This window comes from Lithobates pipiens, unplaced genomic scaffold (assembly GCF_037356315.1).
Source record: "Lithobates pipiens isolate NorthernLeopardFrog02 unplaced genomic scaffold, aLitPip1_a1.2 Scaffold_47, whole genome shotgun sequence".
NCBI classification, from domain to species: Eukaryota; Metazoa; Chordata; class Amphibia; order Anura; family Ranidae; genus Lithobates; species Lithobates pipiens.
This window is the reverse complement of record NW_027507871.1, coordinates 5,789,175-5,812,008: the sequence shown is the minus strand read 5'-3', so window position 1 is coordinate 5,812,008 and position 22,834 is coordinate 5,789,175. Positions and strand designations below refer to the sequence as shown.

Genomic DNA, 22,834 nt, shown 5'->3' with positions numbered 1-22,834 from the left:
GGGCACTATTCCTCCCACTGACACCAATGATGGGACACTATTCCTCCCACTGACACGAATGATGGGGCACTATTCCTCCCACTGACACCAATGATGGGACACTATTCCTCCCACTGACACCAATGAAAAAATCGGACGGATTTTGTAGTCGGAATGCCCGACCCGTGTGTACGGGGCATTAGACTTTGTCTACATCCACTGATGCTGGGGCATTTTCAACTCCCACTGGCCACAGTCTACCCCCCCAAAGTCTGAAGGCTTGCAATCTGCCCCTCTGTTTAGAAGGGTAATGCCCCGTACACACGAGAGGGATTAAGTCTGACAAACCTCCGACGGAGTTCCGCTGGAGTTCCGACGGAGTTCTGGCGGATTTTTCGACCGAACGGACTTGGCCACACACCAAACTCCGACGGAGTCGAACGTGATGACGTACGACGGGATTCGACGTAGGAAGTTCATAGACAGTAGCCAATAGCTGCCCTAGCGTCGGTTTTAGCCCGTCGGAGTAGCACACACACGAGCGAATTTTTCGAAGGGGACCGGGTCCGGCGGAGTTCCGTCGGGAAAATTTAAAGCATGCTTCATTTCTAAAGTCCGTCAGACTTTAGCTTCGCTAAAGTCCGTTGCAGCCCACACACGATCGGATAGTCCGCCGGACTCAGTCCGTCGGAGTTTGGATGTCGAAAAGTCCGCTCGTGTGTACGGGGCATTAGAGACCCTCTAGCCTAGTTGTTCTAGCTGATAACAGCCCACTTACCCCTTTTCTTCTTTTTTTTTACAGTGACCTTCATATAAGCAACGTCTTCATCGACAGCACCGGACACGTCAGGATCATCGACTTTGGAAAGGCAGAGCTAAAATCACGTTCTTTCTGCCCGGAGACAACGTCTGATTTGCCCGACAAGGTAAGTCACACATTTTCCATTTGTTGGAATGTTTTTATGGCCACAAAAGAGGTTCTTAACCACGTCCTCTCTGGAGTCATTTTATTTTTATTTTGCCTAGAAAATATTTGACACATGTGCACCCTACATGTACATTTGTGGGGGGTTTACAGTTGTTTTTTATTTATTTTTTAATAATTTTAATATTTAAAGTGATATTAAAGGATTGGCTTTAAAAAAAAAAAAAAAAAGCAAGGCGGTCCTAATTACCTGCTCTGTGTAATGGTTTTGCACAGAGCAGCTCCAAACCTCCTCCTGAGGGCCCTGCCGGTGCTCCTGGCTCCTCCCCCATGACCTCACTTGCTATGGAGGGGGGGGGGGGGGCCCACACTAACTCCTTATTGGCTCACTGGCTGTGACTGACAGCAGCGGGAGCCATTGGAACGGCACAATCGTTCCAGAGCCCTGCTCTAAGTGTCCATAAGACACTTAGAGCCACAGCTCGGCCCCGCCTCCTCTAACTACTTATTGGCTCACTGGCTGTGATGACAGCAGCAGGAGCCACTGGCGCATCTCAGCCAATGGAGAGGGAGTCCCAGGACAGCCGAGGCTCTCGTGCATTGCTGAATCGAAGGGGCTCAGGTGGGGTATTAGGGGGTTGTGGATGGAGCTATACATTGAAGGGTTTTTTTTTTTACCATCATGCTATATGCACCTTCGGCCTTTACAACCACTTTATCTTTATTGCTATCGCAGGGGGGGCCCCCTTTTGCGATAGTATCGGGCAGGTGACGGGTACTCCCAAATAAGACATCAGGGGTCTCCCGGAAGGTGCAGTAGAGCCTGGGAACCAATGAGGGGCAGCCTTAGTGGGGGGGGGGGGTGGAGTCACCCACGAATGACATCACAGTGAATGGTCAGGTCTACAGTCACCTAGATCACCTCTGTAGTAAACAGCTGGGAGCTTCTTTAACTTCAGACATTGGACATACCAGATACGTCCAAAAAGGACTGAATAGTTAAATAATGAAATATAAAAGGTGGTAAAAAAATAAAAATAAAATAAATGTAACTTTTCTTGGACCTCCAGAATGGATTCGGTGTCGCAGAATTATGGCACAGCCAGCTGGCGGTTATGATGTATACATATTAATTGCTATAGGAATTGAATGAACTGTATTGTGTTTTTGTATTTTATTATGCTCTGGGATCTAAAAATTAATTTTTTTACATTTTTTTACTTGAAGGCAACATGGAAAGAATATCGCGACGACTACTTCGACTATCACTGTATACTCCGCTTCTTCTCACAATACCTCCGTGAAGAGAGCCAACACAGTACCTTCTATTACCAACTCAACGACTTACTATTAGAGGTAAGAAATCGCTCCTTGCCTGGTCCCCATAAAAAAAAAAAAAAAAAAAAATTGGGGTAATTAAATTCTTTAGTTATTGCTTTTGTGATGTCAAGGACCTCTCTTTTTAATATGTGTTTTTTTTTTTTTTAATCTACAGTGGAAAACTTCGTACGGAAAACTACGACAACACCCATTTTTTGAAGGGATCGACTGGAATGAACTGGAAGCCGGGAACGGGCGTCCACCTTACGTCATGGAACCTGTAAGTATCAGGCTGCAATGTCTGCAGTTTTGCATTCTCTATTTTGCCCCCTACTGGCGGGCAGGGGGAGCTGCACTGCCTTTTTGGGTTCTGCAGGCGCCGTGACCCATTGCCAATCAATAGATTAAAACTTTTATGATGGAAAAAACAATCCACGTGGCACCATATAGAAGTCGTCTATAAACGCACGACGCCAACATATCATAGGCATGGCTGTACAGTTATAAACCATAGAACGATCATTCCTATTGATGCAAATGTCTGATCGTGGATTGGTCCTTTGAAATAGGATTTCCTTTCCTAAGTTCCCTCAGCACATAGCAAACAGAAGTCACCCAACAATAATATTCCATATAGTGATAATTACGTGATATCATTACTTCCTGTCTTTAATATATATGTTTTTCTCTCCAAAGAAACCAGCGATCCAACGATCAAAGATGATCAAAGTGAGGGCTAGGCCGAGGTGTTTCGGGAAATGCAGAAGACACCTTCAACCAGCACAAGTCCCTGAATTTGACTTTGTCAGCAACCGATGGAGGGAGATGCTCCGAACCTCACACCGATTGAGACCGGCAGCCGCACCAGACTGCAGCATAGACCTTCAGCCGCGCCAGGCGCCTGGCTCCAGCACAGCCAGGCCCCTGCGCCCGGCTCCAGCACAGCCAGGCCCCTGCGCCCGGCTCCAGCACAGCCAGGTCCCTGCGCCCGGCTCCAGCACAGCCAGGCCCCTGCGCCCGGCTCTAGCACAGCCAGGCCCAGGGGCCCCTGCGCCCGGCTCCAGCACAGCCAGACCCCTGCGCCCAGCTCCAGCACAGCCAGGCCCCTGCGCCCGGCTCCAGTGCAGCCAGGCCCCTGCGCCCGGCTCTAGCACATCCAGGCCCCTGCGCCTGGCTCCAGCACAGCCAGGCCCCTGCGCGCGGCTCCAGCACAGCCAGGCCCCTGCGCAGTGTGCCGAAACTGCTGAACCAACTGCGCCAGACGCGATCGAGATATATCCAGCAACACCAGACCATTGCAGAAACCTCCAGCATCACCAGGAGTAATCGAGGAGATACCCAGTATCACCAGGAGTAATCGAGGGGATACCCAGCATCACCAGGAGTAATCGAGGAGATACCCAGCATCACCAGGAGTAATCGAGGGGATACCCAGCATCACCAGGAGTAATCGAGGAGATAAATCAAAAATATCACATTGTAAAGAGAAAGGTAGAACAAGGGGGAGGGGGAGGGGGAAGAAGGACAGAGGGAAGAGGGGGGGGGGTTGGAGGAATGTGATATTTTTGATTACCAGGAGTAATCGAGGGGATACCCAGCATCACCAGGAGTAATCGAGGGGATACCCAGCATCACCAGGAGTAATCGATGGGATACCCAGCATCACCAGGAGTAATCGAGGAGATACCCAGCATCACCAGGAGTAATCGAGGAGATACCCAGCATCACCAGGAGTAATCGAGGAGATACCCAGCATCACCAGGAGTAATCGAGGAGATACCCAGCATCACCAGGAGTAATCGAGGAGATACCCAGCATCACCAGGAGTAATTGAGGGGATACCCAGCATCACCAGGAGTAATCGAGGGGATACCCAGCATCACCAGGAGTAATTGAGGAGATAAATCAAAAATATCACATTGTAAAGAGAAAGGTAGAACAAGGGGGAGGGGGAAGAAGGACAGAGGGAAGAAGGGGGGGGGGGGGGTTGGAGGAATGTGATATTTTTGATTACCAGGAGTAATCGAGGGGATACCCAGCATCACCAGGAGTAATCGAGGAGATACCCAGCATCACCAGGAGTAATCGAGGAGATACCCAGCATCACCAGGAGTAATCGAGGAGATACCCAGCATCACCAGGAGTAATCGATGGGATACCCAGCATCACCAGGAGTAATCGATGGGATACCCAGCATCACCAGGAGTAATCGAGGAGATACCCAGCATCACCAGGAGTAATCGAGGAGATACCCAGCATCACCAGGAGTAATCGAGGAGATACCCAGCATCACCAGGAGTAATCGAGGGGATACCCAGCATCACCAGGAGTAATCGAGGGGATACCCAGCATCACCAGGAGTAATCGAGGAGATACCCAGCATCACCAGGAGTAATCGAGGAGATACCCAGCATCACCAGGAGTAATCGAGGGGATACCCAGCATCACCAGGAGTAATCGATGGGATACCCAGCATCACCAGGAGTAATCGATGGGATACCCAGCATCACCAGGAGTAATCGAGGAGATACCCAGCATCACCAGGAGTAATCGAGGAGATACCCAGCATCACCAGGAGTAATCGAGGAGATACCCAGCATCACCAGGAGTAATCGATGGGATACCCAGCATCACCAGGAGTAATCGATGGGATACCCAGCATCACCAGGAGTAATCGAGGAGATACCCAGCATCACCAGGAGTAATCGAGGAGATACCCAGCATCACCAGGAGTAATCGAGGAGATACCCAGCATCACCAGGAGTAATCGAGGGGATACCCAGCATCACCAGGAGTAATCGAGGAGATACCCAGCATCACCAGGAGTAATCGAGGAGATACCCAGCATCACCAGGAGTAATCGATGGGATACCCAGCATCACCAGGAGTAATCGATGGGATACCCAGCATCACCAGGAGTAATCGAGGGGATACCCAGCATCACCAGGAGTAATCGAGGAGATACCCAGCATCACCAGGAGTAATCGAGGAGATACCCAACATCACCAGGAGTAATCGAGGAGATAAATGAAAAATATCACATTGTAAAGAGAAAGGTAGAACAAGGGGGAGGGGGAAGAAGGGGGGGGGGGGTTGGAGGAATGTGATATTTTTGATTACCAGGAGTAATCGAGGGGATACCCAGCATCACCAGGAGTAATCGAGGAGATAAATGAAAAATATCACATTGTAAAGAGAAAGGTAGAACAAGGGGGAGGGGGAAGAAGGACAGAGGGAAGAAGGGGGGGGGGGGGTTGGAGGAATGTGATATTTTTGATTACCAGGAGTAATCGAGGGGATACCCAGCATCACCAGGAGTAATCGAGGAGATACCCAGCATCACCAGGAGTAATCGAGGAGATAAATCAAAAATATCACATTGTAAAGAGAAAGGTAGAACAAGGGGGAGGGGGAGGGGGAAGAAGGACAGAGGGAAGAAGAGGGGGGGTTGGAGGAATGTGATATTTTTGATTAACCTTAAAGCTTAATGCCTACATTTACACTCTTGGATATGAGGCAGGGGTGTATTAATCTGTACCCTGTGAGCGGGCTGCGTTAACCCCAAAAAAGACATTCATGTGGGTGCAGTTGCGCGGGCGCACCCTGGGTGCATTCAGGGCCGTGCACCGGCACCCACATAGATGTCACGTTTGGAACAGCCACTGCATCCCAGTTGACAGCAATGGGACTGCCTACACGGGATCCTGGCAACACCTGTGCATCTTCATTCCGGTAAACATGGCTCTCCCATGGGGTACGGGCATCTCTTGGATATGAAGCAGCTTTTGGAGGACTTTGGTTCCCCCTGGGCCTAGCAGGCTGTTTACCACCAACATCTCAGGCACTTTTTTACAGGCGATTATGTTTGATCGATGTTTTGTCGCTCAACATTAAGTAATTGATTATGTTGTGAAGTTTGGAGGCCAGTATGTTTTGAGGCGTGTGTTAGATCGGCTATATGGGGAAGTTGGAGGCCGGTATGTTTTTGAGGTGTGTGTTGGACCGGCTGAGGGGAGGTTGGAGGCCGGTATGTTTTTGAGGTGTGTGTTGGAGCAGCTATGAGGGGAGGTTGGAACTCTTTTTGTCTTCAGCAGGCGGGAGGATTCTTTCCAGCTTTCTTTAAGCTTTTTCTGCTGGAGAAATAAGAACTCTTCCCGCCAGTGAGGTCCTTCATGGAGAAGTCTAAGGCCTCACTCACACGGGGTGTATTAATCTGTATCCTGTGAGGGGGCTGCGTTAACCCCAAAAAAGACATTCATGTGGGTGCAGTTGCGCGGACGCACCCTGGGTGCGTTCAGAGCCGTGCACCAGCACCCACACAGTCACGTTGGGAACAGCCGCTGCATCCCAGTTAACAGCAATGGGACTGCCTACACGGGATGCTGGGAACACCTGTTCATCCTCATTCCGGTAAACATGGCTCTCCCATGGGGTACGGGCATCTCTTGGATATGAAGCAGCTTTTGGAGGACTTTGGTTCCCCCTGGGCCTAGCAGGCTGTTTACCACCAACATCTCAGGCACTTTTTTACAGGTGATTATGTTTGATCGATGTTTTGTCGCTCAACATTAAGTAATTGATTATGTTGTGAAGTTTGGAGGCCAGTATGTTTTGAGGCGTGTGTTAGATCGGCTATATGGGGAAGTTGGAGGCCGGTATGTTTTTGAGGTGTGTGTTGGACCGGCTGAGGGGAGATTGGAGGCCGGTATGTTTTTGAGGTGTGTGTTGGACCAGCTATGAGAGGAGGTTGGAACTCTTTTTGTCTTCAGCAGGCGGGAGGATTTTTTCCAGCTTTCTTTAGGCTTTTTCTGCTGGAGAAATAAGAACTCTTCCCGCCAGTGAGGTCCTTCATGGAGAAGTCTAAGGCCTCACTCACACGGGGTGTATTAATCTGTACCCTGTGAGGGGGCAGCGTTAACCCCAAAAAAGACATTCATGTGGGTGCAGTTGCGCGGACGCACCCTGGGTGCGTTCAGGGCCGTGCACCAGCACCCACACAGATGTCACGTTGGGAACAGCCGCTGCATCCCAGTTGACAGCAATGGGACTGCCTACACGGGATGCTGGGAACACCTGTGCATCCTCATTCCGGTAAACATGGCTCTCCCATGGGTTACGGGCATCTCTTGGATATGAAGCAGCTTTTGGAGGACTTTGGTTCAGTTCCCCCCAGGCCTAGCAGGCTGTTTATCATCAACATCTCAGGCCCATTTTTACAGGTGATTATGTTTGATCTATGTATTGTCGATTGACATTAAGTAATTGATTATGATGTGAAGTTTGCAGGTCGGTAGGCTTTTAAGGCGTGTTAGATCGGCTATATGGGGAAATTGGAGGCCGGTATGTTTTTGAGGTGTGTGTTGGACCGGCTATAAGGGGAGGTTGGAGGCCGGTATGTTTTTGAGGTGTGTGTTGGACCAGTTATGAGGGGACTTTGGAGGTCTTTTTGTCTTCAGAGGTGGGAGGAGTTTCTCCAGCTTTCTTTAGGCTTTCTCTGCTGGAGAAATGAGAACTCTTTCCACCAGTGAGGTCCTTCATGGAGAAGTCTGAGGCCTCACTCACACGGGGTGTATGAATCTGTACCCTGTGTAGGGGCTGCACTTACCCCAAAAAGAACATCCATGTCGGTGCAGTTTTTTGTGGACACACCCTGGGTGCGTTTGGGGGCCTGGCACCAGCAGCCACACAGATGTCACATTGGGTACAGCCGCTGCACCCCAGTTGACAGCAATGGGACTTCCTACACGGGATGCTGGGAACACCCCCATTGCAAGTTATTCTTTGGGTGTGTGTTGGAGTGTTATATATATATATATATATATATATATATATATATATATATATATATATATATATAGATTGTAGTTTAGGTTAAGTTTGGATTTCTTCTGGAGGAGTTTTGAGTGGACATAAGTGACTTACCCCGCTCAGCGGGGGCGGGCCTTAGAGATCAAAGGCCGCATACGGGCAGCACAGAGGCTTAGTGGTTAGCCTTGCAGCACTGGGGTCCTTGGTTCAAATCCTGACCAGGACACTATCTGCATGGAGTTTGCATGTTCTCCCTGTGCTTGCGTGGGTTTCCTCCGGGTACTCCGGTTTCCTCCCACACTACAAAGACATGCTACCTTGCGTTGGTGGTGCAGTGGTGAGCATAGTTGCCTTCCCAGCAGCTGACCCGGGTTCGATTCCCGGCCAACGCCCTCTCCAATACTTGTAGTCCTCAGAGAAAAAAGCGATATAAAAGGTCAGTGCGGAGTATATATTAACGGTGGAATAAAGAATGAAGCGAATGTGTGGAATGTTTGAGGAAGAAAATGTTCCCCCAGAATCAATAGAAGGAGAACCCAACAACTGATAGAAGATGCTTAGGCTGCGATCACACCTAGGCCTTCCTGATCGCAGGTAAAATTACTGCAATTCCATATTTGCTGCAAAGCACGGGACACACTGGTGATCCCTTTACTTTCAAAGGAACCCCAATCACGGGACTCCAATCACGGGACAATAGTGCCACCTGACAAATCACACAAACAAAATCGTGTGACGCCGGTTTCCAAAAAGCAGTCCTGCAATTTGTCAGGTGACAATCGCGGCAAAATCACGCATCGATTGGGGTGATATTGAAAGTAAACGGATCGCATACTAAACCAATACTCCCACCAGCAGGAATAATACACCCCCCCCAGCATGAATATTACATCCATACCCCCCCAGCAGGAATATTACACCCATACCCCTCCAGCAGGAATATTACATTCATACTCCCCCCCAGCAGGAATATTACACCCATACCCCCCCCCCGCCCCCAGCATGAATATTACATCATGAATATTAAATCCATACCCCCCCAGCAGGAATATTACACCCATACTCCCCCCCCCCCCCCCAGCAGCAATATTACACCCATACTCCCCCCAGCAGCAATATTACACCCATACCCCCCCAAGCAAGAATATTACACCCATACTCCCCCCAGCAGGAATATTACACCCATACTCCCCCCAGCAGGAATATAACCCCCATACTCCCCCCAGAAGGAATATTACCCCCATACCCCCCCCCAGCAGAAATATTACACCCATACCCCCCCCCAGCAGAAATATTACACCCATACTCCCCCCCAGCAGGAATATTACACCCATACTCCCCCCCAGCAGGAATATTACACCCATACCCCCCCAGCAGGAATATTACACCCATACTCCCCCCCAGCAGGAATATTACACCCATACCCCCCCAGCAGGAATATTACACCCATACTCCTCCCAGCAGGAATATTACACCCATACTCCCCCCCAGCAGGAATATTACACCCATACCCCCCCAGCAGGAATATTACACCCATACTCCCCCCCAGCAGGAATATTACGCCCATACTCTTCCCCCCCAGCAGGAATATTACACCCATACTCCCCCCCCCAGCAGGAATATTACCCCCCATACTCCCCCTAGCAGGAATATTACCCCCATACTCCCCCCAGCAGGAATATTACACCCATACTCCCCCCCCCAGAAGAAATATTACACCCATACCCCTCCAGCAGGAATATTACACCCATACTCCCCCCCAGCAGGAATATTACACCCATACTCCCCCCCAGCAGGAATATTACACCCATATACCCTCCCCCCAGCAGGAATATTACCCCCATACTCCCCCCAGCAGGAATATTACACCCATACTCCCCCCCCCCAGAAGAAATATTACACCCATACCCCTCCAGCAGGAATATTACACCCATACTCCCCCCCAGCAGGAATATTACCCCCAAACTCCCCCCAGCAGGAATATTACACCCATACCCCCCCCCCCAGCAGGAATATTACCCCCATACTCCCCCCAGCAGGAATATTACACCCATACTCCTCCCAGCAGGAATATTACACCCATATACCCTCCCCCACGCAAGAATATTACAGCCATACTACCCCGCAGCAGGAATATTACACCCATACTCCCCCCCCAGCAGGAATATTACCCCCATACTCATCCCCCCAAGAAGGAATATTGCAACCATATCCCCCAGCAGGAATATTACACCCATACATTTCATAGGCAGCATCCCTCTGCTCTCTTCTTCTATCAGCATGTTCCCTGTCATCATATTGGCACACAAGTCCTCTGATTGGCTCCTGCAAATAAAAAAAAAAATAATAAAAAAAATAAAAAAAAATAAGATGATGATTATTATTAATCACTTCCCTCGGGTGCCTGTCTTATGACGCCCTGGGCTCTCCGTGGAGATATCGGGGTGACGGGTGCAGCTGCAGGCATCATCCACATATCTCTTTGTTTTCAGCCGGCGATTCCCTGCAATGCAAAAGCCATCATAGCGCCTGTTTAGCTGCTTGATTTCTTTTACAGGCAGTGAGAGGGGAAGGGACCCCGTACGTACATTTTCCACAGTAATCTCCACTTGTCGGACGACATCACTGGACTTCAAGTGGCTGTAGCCCCCCCCCCCCCCGAAAAAAAAAAGAGAGCCAAGTGGCCCCGGGACTTTAACCACTTGAGATCCGCGCTATAGCCAAATGACGGCTACAGCGCGGATCTCCTTTGCCGGGACTACGTCTATTGACGTCGTCCCGTGCACGAGCGGCCTGCGCGCCCCCTGAGGGGCGCGCGCGGCGTGCTCTGTGATCGGCGAGTCCGTGAGACTCGCCTGATCACCGATCCGTGCAAGGGGTCGATCCCGACCCCTTATCACGTGATCAGCTGTCAGCCAATGACAGCTGATCATGTGATATAACGGAGCCGGTAATCGGCTATTATTCCTCCTCGCGCTGACAGCGCGAGGAGAAAAAAAAAAGCCGATCACCGGCGGCCGTGATCGGGACATCAGTCCCGATCACGGCCAGGCCTGCTTGTGCCCACCTGCCAGTGCCCACCTGCCCCCTCCAAGTGCCACAATAATAAAATGTCAGTGCCACCCAGAAGTGCCCATAGTGCCACCCAGCAGTGCCCACAGTGCCACCCAGCAGTGCCCACAGTGCCACCCAGCAGTGCCACCCACAGTGCCCACAATCTGCCTCAAAGGTGCTGCACCCCAGTGCCACTTATCCGTGCCCATCAGTGTCATCTACCAGTGCGCAGCAGTGCCGCCCATCAGTGCCCAGCAGTGCCACCTATCAGAGCCACCTATCAGTGCCACCTATCAGTGCCCATCAGTCCCATCTATCAGTGGTACCTATCAGTGCCCATCCGTGCCACCCATCCGTGCCATCTTATCTGTGCCCATCTTTGCCCATCAGTGCCGCCTTATCTGTGCCCATCGGTGCCGCCTTATCTGTGCCTATTAGTGCCGCCTTAACTATGCCTATCAGTGCCCACCAGTGCAGCCTATCAGTGCCCACCAATGCAGCCTATCAGTGCCCACCAATGCAGCCCATCAGTGCCCACCAGTGCAGCCTATCAGTGCCGCCTCATCAGCGCACTTCAATGAAGGAGAAAAATGACCTGTTTGCAAAATTTTATAACAAACTATTAAACATGATTTTTTTTTTTTTTTGCATCTTTTTTTGTTTGTTTAGCAAAAAATAAAACTCCGAGCTGTAACTAAATACCACCAAAAGAAAGCTCTATTTGTGAGAAAAAAATGATAAAAATTTTATTTGGGTACAGTGTTGTATGACCGCGTAATTGTCATTCAAAGTGCATCAGCGCTGAAAGCTGAAAATTGGTCTGGGACTGAGGGGGGTTTAAGTGCCCAGTAAGCAAGTGGTTAAATGAGGTGGGAGAGATTTGGTACACGTTGACAAAAAAGTGCAATAAAATCAGTTTATTAATCAGAAAATGTTGTGTAACAGAACGGGAACAGCAATGATTGTGCGTTACCCGGCATAATAGCCAATATTCACCACGTGAGTACAAACAGATATCAATTCATTACAATTATTACACATCCATAAACAACAACAATATTAACCCCTTTAACCCCCGGACCATTTTGCTGGTCAAAGACCAGACCCCTTTTTGCGATTCGGCACTGCGTCGCTTTAACTGACAATTGCGCGGTCGTGCGACGTGGCTCCCAAACAAAATTGATGTCCTTTTTTTCCCCCACAAATAGAGCTTTCTTTTGGTGGTATTTGATCACCTCTGCGGTTTTTATTTTTTGCGCTATAAACAAAAATAGAGCGAGAATTTTGAAAAAAACGCATTATTTTTTACTTTTTGTTATAATAAATATCCCCCAAAAATATATAAAAAAAACATTTTTTTCCCTCAGTTTAGGCCGATACGTATTCTTCTACATATTTTTGGTAAAAAAAAAAAAAACGCAATAAGCGATTATTTATTGGTTTGCGCAAAAGTTATAGCGTTTACGAAATAGGGGATAGTTTTATGGCATTTTTATTAATCATTTTTTTTTTTTTACTAGTAATGGCGGCGATCTGCGATTTTTATTGTGACTGCGACATTATTGTGGACAAATCAGACATTTTTGACACATTTTTGGGACCATTATCATTTATACAGCAATCAGTGCTATATAAATGCAGTGATTCCTGTGTAAATGACACTGGCAGTAAAGGGGTTAACCAGTGGGTGGCAGTGTAGGGGTTAAGTGTTCCTAGGGGTGTGTTACTAACTGTGGGGGGGGGGTTGGGCTTTCATTTAGTGAACACTGATCTCTGCTCCAATCACATGGAGCAGAGATCAGCGTCACGAGTTGCTAGGCAGAATGGGCAAATGCTGTTTACACGGCCATTTCCTCCATTCAGCCGTCCAGTGAGACGATCGCGGGTATGCCTGCGGAGATCGAGTCCGCAGGACCCGCGACCGTACTCACGGGGGTCTCGACCGGCACGCGAGTGTGCCTCAGGCGGCACGCTCGCGGTGGCAGGGCGGCATTGAAGATTGGACGTACCTGTACGCCAATATGCCTGCCCGTGCCATTCTGCCGACGTACATTGGCGTGCGCTGGTCGGGAAACCGGTTAATTGTAAGTCGCTAAGCCAGCAGATCCACATATATGATGAAAAGTAAAAAAAAAAAAAAAAAAAAATGCACACACATAAATTAAAGCGGTATGTGAGCCTAGTACAAACAACGGAGATAGCCAGCAAATGTAAGCATGAAGGAAGCAACGATAGTGCCCTACGCGTTTCACGAGACTCTGCTCGCTTCTTCAGGGGGCGAATGCATGGTTATTGTATCTGTAACAAGAGTGATGAAAATAGTGGTTATATGTTGATGAATAAATAAATAAATAAATAAATAGGGGCAGAAGGAATGGTTGGTAAGAGAGGTCAAGGAAAGAGAGACCTCATACTTACCAATACACTGGGCTGGGTCACCAAAAGCCGGGTGTCAAGATGGCGGCAGTAAGTGTATCCGGTTCGGGGAGCTGAGGGGGGCGCAGCAAACAGAAACCGCAGCAGGAGAAAAATCAGGAACAGTACGGCCTGTATAGGGGTACTTGGTGAATGGTCTCAGATGTGCCCGTGATCATAGCTGGAAAGTGTATATAAAAATAACATAATGAGAGCAACATAAGCCTAAGACAATGAATTCTAATCATTGGAATCCATATACAAATGTATAGATTAAAAGGAATTAGTCTGGTTCCCTTCCGCTGCCCTCTTTGATGGTGGTGTTTATTATCCAGCTCGGGGGTTGCGAAGGGCAAAGGGGAGGTGCCTCTGACCTCCTGCTGTCCTCGCCTGTCCTATGCGCCTGTCCAGCGTCATGTACGGGCGGTGACGGACCCAGCCATCACAGGGGGTGCGCATGCGCAGCAACCACCCATACACCCAAGATGTTCCACACAGCCCACAACAATGTGACGTCAAAAGACGTTACATTGTGGGCGTGAAAAACATGGCGCCGAAGTGCTGGTGGCCCCCCCCGCCCACAGCAGGAGGCACCTCCCCCATGCCCATTACAACCCCCTCCCCCGACAGGCAGCTACTGAAAAACTCCAATCATCCGAAAAAGAAACCCATACGAATAATTCTCCCCCAAGTACGTGTTGAGGGTCAAGCAGGAAACAGACTCTTTATTAGAACCAAAATTACAAATATTTATATACAGTTAAAGAGGAGGTTCCTACCTCCTGCCCATATTACTCTGAAAATACACCTGTGACCAGAAACCTAATTAACACAAGCTCATTAACTGATCCCTTTAAGCAGCCTGGTCACTGTTATTTCACTGCAGGTCAGACTTGTTGTCACCGAGCTTCACACAGAAGATGATACATTATCAAAAGTTTAAACACAGGACACATTCTCACAATAGCAGGAGCTCCACTAGGAGTCGCCCGTCTCCTACATTGTACAGAGGCCAATGGGATCGGCTCTTTCAATTAACATGTTGAGTTCAGAATCAAACAAACTAAGATTAGTCTTTACATACATCCTGGGAGATATTGTGTATAAATATTACTGTCCCATTTTAAAGCGGAGCTCCACCCTAAAGTGGAGCTTCCGCTCATTGGAACCCTCCCCCCCCCTCCGGCGCCACAATTGGCACCTTTCAGGGGGGAGGGGGGGTGCAGGTACCTGTACAGTACAGGTATCTGCACCCACTTCCGGCATAGATATCTGCAGAAGCTACGCCCCTTTCCGCAGAATCTACGCCCCTTTCCGCAGGTCCCCCCGCTGCCTGCTGGGAAACACACGGATCCCAGAGGCAGCGGGGACCGTCCTTATTGCGCAGCGCGACTCGCGCATGCGCAGTAGGGAACCGGGAAATGAAGCCGCAAGGCTCCACTTCCTGATTTCCATACCCAAGATGGCGGCGGCAGCACCCGAGAGACGATCGAGAGATCGGCTTCGGGTGCCGACATCGCGGGCGCGCTGGGCGGGTAAGTGTCCTTATTTTAAAAGTCAGCAGCTGCAGTATTTGTAGCTGCTGGCTTTAAAAAAAAAAAAAAAAAAAACGGCGGAACTCCCGCTTTAAGTAATCCAGGATATATTTTCTCAGTCACCCCTGTGCCAGGATATCACAGGGCGACTTAGACATAAGAGGTGCACGAGGAGCTGAAACAAGGGTATCCCGCACTTTCCAAGGGATTCTGGGTTCCAGGGGCCCTCCCGTCACAACCTCTCTTACCAGCCATTTCTTCTGCCCCTAGCTGGAGGTCCGCGAATTGCATATCCCTGATTTAGAGCGCTGCGTCTGTTGTCTTTCTTTATGATATCAGTAACCTGGAAACGATGACATGACGATCACTTCCAGTTTCCTTGGATGTAAATGGAGCCATTTTTAAGAAATCAAAAGCATTCGATCAAACCGATCTTGATACTTTGAATGCTTTTAAAGAGGAAGTAAACCCTGATGAGTGTTATTTCCTCTTTCATTCCCTGCAAAGGTAAAGCATAATGGACTACTATGCATCTCATCGCATCTCATCGCATCGCAGTCCATTATGTGTCACTTACCTGACACAGGAGCCAGCGAAATCACCGCTGTCCCCTGTAGTCCGGCGCATCCCTCTTTTCAGTGGGGTCTCGCAGCTCCGCCGCTGTCATTCGGCGGAGCCGCGATGACGTCACTCCCGCGCATGCGCATGGGAGCCCGACACGCACGGCAGCTCCGTTGTTGGAAATGCCACGCCGCTGTCTATGGCGCATGTGCCGTAGACAGTGGTGCCTGTCTTCGGGCAAATATCTCCTAAACCGTGTAGGTTTGGGAGATATTTCTTGGACCTACAGGTGAGCCTTAATCTAGGCTTACCTGTAGGTCAAAGTGGTTTGTAAGGGTTTACAGCCACTTTAAGTGCAAAGGAGGGATTTGGGGGGTCTTATAGGACATCAAAAAAATAAATAAATTATACTTACCCCCTCAGTACAATTGGTTTTGCACAGAGTGGCCCCGATTCTCCTCTTCTCGTGTCCCTCAGCAGCGCTCCTGGCTCTTCCTCTTCTCGGGTCCCTCAGTTGCGCTCCCGGCTCCTCCTCTTCTCGGGTCGCTCAGTGGCACTCCTGGCTCCTCCTCTTCTCGGGCCTCTCAGCGGCACTCCTGGCTCCTCCTCTTCTCGGGTCCCCGAGCAGCGCTCCTGGCTCCTCCTCTTCTCATGTCCCTCAGCTGCACTCCCAGCTCCTCCTCTTCTCGGGTCGTTCAGTGGCACTCCTGGCTCCTCCTCTTCTCGGGTCCCTGAGCAGCGCTCCTGGCTCCTCCTCTTCTCTAGTCCCTCAGTTGCGCTCCCGGCTCCTCCTCTTCTCGGGTCGCTCAGTGGCACTCCTGGCTCCTCCTCTTCTCGGGCCTCTCAGCGGCACTCCTGGCTCCTCCTCTTCTCGGGTCCCCGAGCAGCGCTCCTGGCTCCTCCTCTTCTCATGTCCCTCAGCTGCACTCCCAGCTCCTCCTCTTCTCGGGTCGTTCAGTGGCACTCCTGGCTCCTCCTCTTCTAGGGTCCCTGAGCAGCGCTCCTGGCTCCTCCTCTTCTCTAGTCCCTCAGTTGCGCTCCCGGCTCCTCCTCTTCTCGGGTCGCTCAGTGGCACTCCTGGCTCCTCCTCTTCTCGGGCCTCTCAGCGGCACTCCTGGCTCCTCCTCTTCTCAGGTCCCTGAGCAGCGCTCCTGGCTCCTCCTCTTCTCATGTCCCTCAGCTGCGCTCCCGGCTCCTCCTCTTCTCGGGTCGCTCAGCGGCACTCCCGGCTCCTCCTCTTCTCGGGTCGCTCAGCGGCACTCTCGGCTCCTCCTCTTCTCGGGCCTCTCAGCGGCACTCCTGGCTCCTCCTCTTCTCGGGTCCCTGAGCAGCGCTCCTGGCTCCTCCTCTTCTCATGTCCCTCAGCTGCGCTCCCAGCTCCTCCTCTTCTCATGTCCCTCAGCTGCGCTCCCAGCTCCTCCTCTTCTCATGTCCCTCAGCTGCGCTCCCAGCTCCTCCTCTTCTCGGTCGCTCAGCGGCACTCCCGGCTCCTCCTCTTCTCGGGTCGCTCAGCGGCACTCCTGGCTCCTCCTCTTCTCGGGTCGCTCAGCGGCACTCCTGGCTCCTCCTCTTCTCGGGTCCCTCAGCGGCACTCCTGGCTCCTCCTCTTCTCGGGTCCCTCAGCTGTGCTCCTGGCTCCTCCTCTTCTCGGGTCCCTCAGCGGCGCTCCTGGCTCCTCACCTTCTTGAGCGTCCCGTTGGGAGAGCCGCTCTCCCTTCGAAGGGTCACCTGTGTGCGGGCGCTCACATGTCCTTCTGCTGCGTCTATTGACACAGACAGCAGGACTCGGCCCCCACTTCATTGGATTTTGATTGACAGTAGCAGGAGCCAATGGCTGCGCTGCTATCAATCTATCCAATCAGGACCCAGGACACCGGCTGGAGCTGCTGTGCTCGTCCCCGTCACTGGAAAGATAGGCTTCAGGTAAGTAAACGGGGGGGGGGGGGGGGGGGCTCTTTTTAAAATATAATTTTAAAGCGACAGTGTAAAAATAAAATAAATAATAATTTTAAAAAAAGTCAGCTGCCTCCGCCCTTCCCCCCAAAGGAGATTGCATGCATCGGTCCCCCGTGTGAGGTATCACCACGAACGTCAGATCACGGGCAGTAATTCTGCCACCGGACCTCCGCCGAGCTCGCGCGCAGAAGCGAACGCACACGTGAGCAGCGCCCGCATATGAAAACGGAAGTCAAACCACACAAGTGAGGTATCGCCGCCATCGGTAGAGCGAGAGCGATAATTCTAGCCCTGGACCTCCTCTCTAACGCAAAACATGCAACCTGTAGAATTTTTTAAATGTTGCTCATGGAGATTTTTGAGGGTAAAAGTTTGATGCCGTTCCACGAGCAGTGGGCGCAATTTTGAAGCGTGACAGCAGAGTCCCTCCCCTTACAGCAGAGCCCCACCCTTAACGCAGAGTCCCTCCCCTTACAGCAGAGCCCCCCCCCTTATAGTAGAGTCCCCCATTCTTACAGCAGAGTCCCCCCCTTACAGACGAGTCATCCCCTGTTACAGCAGAGTCCTCCCTTACAACAGAGTCCCCCCTTATTACAGCAGAGCCCCCCTTACCCCTTACAACAGAGTGCCCCCTCTCTCATAGCAGAGTCCCCCCTTACCCCTTATAGCAGAGTCCAACCTCTTACAGCAGAGTCCTTCCCCCTTACAGCAGAGTCCCCCCTCACAGCATAAACCCCCCTACAGCAGAGTCTGCAGAATTATCCCCTATATCTGAGTCTGCAGAGTTCTCCCTTACAGCAGAGTCCCACCCCTTACAGAAGAGTCTTCCCCCCTTACAGCAGAGTATCCCCTTACAGCAGAGCACCCCCCCCTTACCCCTTAAAGCAGAGTCCTCCACCTTCCAGCAGAGTCCCCCCTCTTACAGCAGAGTCCCCCCTCTTACAGCAGAGTCTGCAGAGTTATCCCTTATATCTGAGTCTGCAGAGTTCCCCCTTACAGTGCAAGGAGGAACTCTGATGTAAGGGGGTCTCTAGTCACCAGAACCTCCCCCCTCCAATCAGAGTCTGCAGAGATTCCACTTGCATTGTAAAGGGGAACTCTGAAGGGGGGAAGCTGGGAACTCTGATGTGGGGGGGGATACAGATCACCTTTTTGCAGAGTGAATACAGAAAGGTAAGGGGGGTGGTTACTGAAATAAGAGGGAACCGTAATATCAGTGCCCCCCCCCCCTTACCTTTCTGTATTCACTCCCCCCTTACATCAGTGACCCCTCCCCCCTCGGACTAACCTGGTGGTGCTGTCACTGACCTCCCCTCCGGTGCACCGTGCATGGCCCACTCAGACGGCCCTCTCCGGACTCCAGCTTGGCGGCTCTGATCTCATCCGACATTCTCCTCTCCATGGTCCACCCCGTCCCGGCGAGGCTCCTGCTCTTCACTCCTCTCCAGATTCCTCCTCAGAGACTGCAGACATAATACAGGAGATGATCAGAGACTGCAGACATAGTACAGGAGATGATCAGAGACTGCAGAAATAATACAGGAGATGATCAGAGACTGCAGACATAGTACAGGAGATGGTCAGAGACTGCAGACGTGATACAGGAGATGATCAGAGACAGCAGACATGATACAGGAGATGATCAGAGACTGCAGACATGATACAGGAGATGATCAGAGACTGCAGACATGATACAGGAGATGATCAGAGACTGCAGACATGATACAGGAGATGATCAGAGACTGCAGACATGATACAGGAGATGATCAGAGACTGCAGGCATAATACAGGAGATGATCAGAGACTGCAGACATGATACAGGAGATAATCAGAGACTGCAGACATAGTACAGGAGATGATCAGAGACTGCAGACATAGTACAGGAGATGATCAGAGACTGCAGACATGATACAGGAGATAATCAGAGACTGCAGACATAGTACAGGAGATGATCAGAGACTGCAGACATAGTACAGGAGATGGTCAGAGACTGCAGACATGATACAGGAGATGATCAGAGACTGCAGACATAGTACAGGAGATGATCAGAGACTGCAGACATAGTACAGGAGATGATCAGAGACTGCAGACATGATACAGGAGATAATCAGAGACTGCAGACATAGTACAGGAGATGATCAGAGACTGCAGACATAGTACAGGAGATGGTCAGAGACTGCAGACGTGATACAGGAGATGATCAGAGACTGCAGACATGATACCGGAGATGATCAGAGACTGCAGACATAGTACAGGAGATGGTCAGAGACTGCAGACATGATAGAGGAGATGATCAGAGACTGCAGACATAGTACAGGAGATGGTCAGAGACTGCAGACATGATACAGGAGATGATCAGAGACTGCAGACATGATACAGGAGATGATCAGAGACTGCAGACACAGTACAGGAGATGGTCAGAGACTGCAGACATGATAGAGGAGATGATCAGAGACTGCAGACATGATAGAGGAGATGATCAGAGACTGCAGACATGATACAGGAGATGATCAGAGACTGCAGACATAGTACAGGAGATGATCAGAGACTGCAGACATGATACAGGAGATATTTAGAGACTGCAGACATGATACAGGAGATGATCAGAGACTGCAGACATGATACAGGAGATGGTCAGAGACTGCAGACATGATATAGGAGATGATCAGAGACTGCAGACATGGTACAGGAGATGATCAGAGACTGCAGACATGATACAGGAGATATTTAGAGACTGCAGACATGATACAGGAGATATTTAGAGACTGCAGACATGATACAGGAGATGATCAGAGACTGCAGACATGATACAGGAGATGGTCAGAGACTGCAGACATGATACAGGAGATGATCAGAGACTGCAGACATGGTACAGGAGATGATCAGAGACTGCAGACATGATAGAGGAGATGATCAGAGACTGCAGACATGATAGAGGAGATGATCAGAGACTGCAGACATGATAGAGGAGATGATCAGAGACTGCAGACATGATACAGGAGATGATCAGAGACTGCAGACATGATACAGGAGATGATCAGAGACTGCAGACATAGTACAGGAGATGATCAGAGACTGCAGACATGATACAGGAGATATTTAGAGACTGCAGACATGATACAGGAGATGATCAGAGACTGCAGACATGATACAGGAGATGGTCAGAGACTGCAGACATGATACAGGAGATGATCAGAGACTGCAGACATGGTACAGGAGATGATCAGAGACTGCAGACATGATAGAGGAGATGATCAGAGACTGCAGACATGATAGAGGAGATGATCAGAGACTGCAGACATGATAGAGGAGATGATCAGAGACTGCAGACATGATACAGGAGATGATCAGAGACTGCAGACATGATACAGGAGATGATCAGAGACTGCAGACATGATACAGGAGATGATCAGAGACTGCAGACATGATAGAGGAGATGATCAGAGACTGCAGACATGATACAGGAGATGATCAGAGACTGCAGACATAGTACAGGAGATGATCAGAGACTGCAGACATGATAGAGGAGATGATCAGAGACTGCAGACATGATACAGGAGATATTTAGAGACTGCAGACATGATACAGGAGATGATCAGAGACTGCAGACATGATACAGGAGATGATCAGAGACTGCAGACATGATACAGGAGATGATCAGAGACTGCAGACATGGTACAGGAGATGATCAGAGACTGCAGACATGATAGAGGAGATGATCAGAGACTGCAGACATGATAGAGGAGATGATCAGAGACTGCAGACATGATACAGGAGATATTTAGAGACTGCAGACATGATAGAGGAGATGATCAGAGACTGCAGACATGATACAGGAGATATTTAGAGACTGCAGACATGATACAGGAGATGATCAGAGACTGCAGACATGGTACAGGAGATGATCAGAGACTGCAGACATGATAGAGGAGATGATCAGAGACTGCAGACATGATAGAGGAGATGATCAGAGACTGCAGACATGATACAGGAGATATTGAGAGACTGCAGACATGATACAGGAGATGATCAGAGACTGCAGACATGATACAGGAGATGATCAGAGACTGCAGACATGGTACAGGAGATGATCAGAGACTGCAGACATAATACAGGAGATGATCAGAGACTGCAGACATGATACAGGAGATGATCAGAGACTGCAGACATGATAGAGGAGATGATCAGAGACTGCAGACATGATACAGGAGATGATCAGAGACTGCAGACATGATACAGGAGATGATCAGAGACTGCAGACATAGTACAGGAGATGGTCAGAGACTGCAGACATGATACAGGAGATGATCAGAGACTGCAGACATGATACAGGAGATGATCAGAGACTGCAGACATGATACAGGAGATGATCAGAGACTGCAGACATGATAGAGGAGATGATCAGAGACTGCAGACATGATACAGGAGATATTGAGAGACTGCAGACATGATACAGGAGATGATCAGAGACTGCAGACATGGTACAGGAGATGATCAGAGACTGCAGACATAATACAGGAGATGATCAGAGACTGCAGACATGATACAGGAGATGATCAGAGACTGCAGACATGATACAGGAGATGATCAGAGACTGCAGACATGATACAGGAGATGATCAGAGACTGCAGACATAGTACAGGAGATGGTCAGAGACTGCAGACATGATACAGGAGATGATCAGAGACTGCAGACATGATACAGGAGATGATCAGAGACTGCAGACATGATACAGGAGATGATCAGAGACTGCAGACATGATACAGGAGATGATCAGAGACTGCAGACATGATACAGGAGATGATCAGAGACTGCAGACATGATACAGGAGATGATCAGAGACTGCAGACATGATACAGGAGATAATCAGAGACTGCAGACATAGTACAGGAGATGATCAGAGACTGCAGACGTGATACAGGAGATGATCAGAGACTGCAGACATGATACCGGAGATGATCAGAGACTGCAGACATAGTACAGGAGATGGTCAGAGACTGCAGACATAGTACAGGAGATGGTCAGAGACTGCAGACATGATAGAGGAGATGATCAGAGACTGCAGACATGATACAGGAGATGATCAGAGACTGCAGACATGATACAGGAGATGATCAGAGACTGCAGACACAGTACAGGAGATGGTCAGAGACTGCAGACATGATAGAGGAGATGATCAGAGACTGCAGACATGATAGAGGAGATGATCAGAGACTGCAGACATGATACAGGAGATGATCAGAGACTGCAGACATAGTACAGGAGATGATCAGAGACTGCA

The 22,834-nt window shown here is 49.9% G+C and overlaps 1 non-coding gene and 1 pseudogene across 5 annotated transcripts in view; one reads left to right on the top strand and one right to left on the bottom strand.

Moving 5' to 3' along the window:
• Nucleotides 1–22,834, bottom strand: part of LOC143956972 (C3a anaphylatoxin chemotactic receptor pseudogene) — a 115,810-nt pseudogene that overhangs the window by 73,203 nt on the left and 19,773 nt on the right. For 2 of the 4 annotated variants that reach the window (XR_013270029.1, XR_013270030.1), the window contains exon 2: nt 18,862–19,016. The product of XR_013270029.1 is annotated as a C3a anaphylatoxin chemotactic receptor pseudogene, transcript variant X2 (transcript). Of the gene's footprint in view, nt 1–12,425; nt 13,385–13,504; nt 13,683–18,841; nt 19,017–22,834 lie in introns of those variants that run through there. The other 2 variants (XR_013270031.1, XR_013270028.1) reach the window with 2 other exon arrangements.
• TRNAG-UCC (transfer RNA glycine (anticodon UCC)) lies at nt 8,353–8,424 on the top strand. Its single transcript has one exon. It is a non-coding gene; the product is annotated as a tRNA-Gly (tRNA).